The sequence below is a fragment of the Rhagoletis pomonella genome, unplaced genomic scaffold, assembly GCF_013731165.1.
Source record: "Rhagoletis pomonella isolate Grant_MI unplaced genomic scaffold, Rhpom_1.0 Rhpom_scaffold_00007, whole genome shotgun sequence".
NCBI classification, from domain to species: domain Eukaryota; kingdom Metazoa; phylum Arthropoda; class Insecta; order Diptera; family Tephritidae; genus Rhagoletis; species Rhagoletis pomonella.
In genome coordinates this window covers 53,992,512-53,993,569 of record NW_023458561.1, presented here as the reverse complement: position 1 = coordinate 53,993,569, position 1,058 = coordinate 53,992,512, and the positions used below count along the sequence as shown (strand labels likewise).

Sequence of the window (1,058 nt, the reverse complement as noted above, 5' to 3'; positions counted from 1 at the left end):
TTTCCATCAAACATAGTTTAGAGATTGATGCTTTGTATTAATGCATTTAGGAAGTCTGACCTAATTTTATAATTGACTAAGCAAGTAAATTTTGTTATTTCAGCTTCCGTGGATGAACTAAAGCTTCATATGATTAAATTGCATGCATTCACCTAAGAAAGTGGTGATAATGTGGATTAAATTTCTGGATAAATGGATTCCTTCGGAATTTTCGTTGATCTAAGGAAGTTTAAGTCAAGACATCCAATACTTATGGTATAAAATGTGGCAGCATTTAATTATGGTGTAAACGACGTTTTAAGGTTAGTTCATTTAAATTAATTTTCCATACAACGCACGTTCATGATGATAATTAAAGTAGACAAGCATATAACTGAATTTCCTATGTTGATTACTTTCGTCTGACTAAACATGTAATTTTTCTTATATGTAAGTATAAGTAGAAGCCATCTAATATTAAATTTATTTAATTCAGGAATGCAAGAACAAGGGAGGCATTTACGGTCCAGTTCTGCTTTAAACCACGCTAAGACAATGATCCTTGCTCATATCGGTAAGGATTCTTTCATTTACAGCTCGATAATATCATTGCTAATGATGATTTTTAGTTATCCCTGTCATAAAGACAATCTTGATGATAAAAGTACACTGACAATCTTTGCTGTATTTATTACATCTATAAATTAATTTTGTAGAAAAACTAACTATTTTTTTCTCTTATTTCAGGTGCTTATTTTGATGGATTCAAAAATGTTATATGAACGTTAATAAAGAAAATTTTAGAGAAACTTAAAAACTGTTGTTAATCAAACGCCTGCCGAATGTTGATTTCAATTATATATTAAGTGAGTAGGGAATGGCTGCGTCCTCTTCAGAAATGCATCAGGCCAAAGTTATGCATGGCGACTGATAGCCGATGTGAAATGTATAGCAACTGGCTACTGAGTCTGGTCGCGAAATTTTTGGTTTCCCGCTTGTGACGATTTAGTTATTTACATAAATTGTTAAGCGCATCGGAGCAAAGTTGCCAATTACTTCGAAATGCACAAGTCAAAAAA

The 1,058-nt window shown here is 32.1% G+C and overlaps 1 protein-coding gene and 1 long non-coding RNA gene across 2 annotated transcripts in view; both read left to right on the top strand.

Moving 5' to 3' along the window:
* LOC118743079 (small RNA 2'-O-methyltransferase) overlaps positions 1-1,058 on the top strand; it is a 27,075-nt gene that overhangs the window by 8,801 nt on the left and 17,216 nt on the right. The window lies entirely within an intron of this gene.
* LOC118743082 lies at positions 27-796 on the top strand. The gene is made up of 3 exons (XR_004993421.1): positions 27-302; positions 476-553; positions 727-796. It is a non-coding gene; the product is annotated as an uncharacterized LOC118743082 (long non-coding RNA).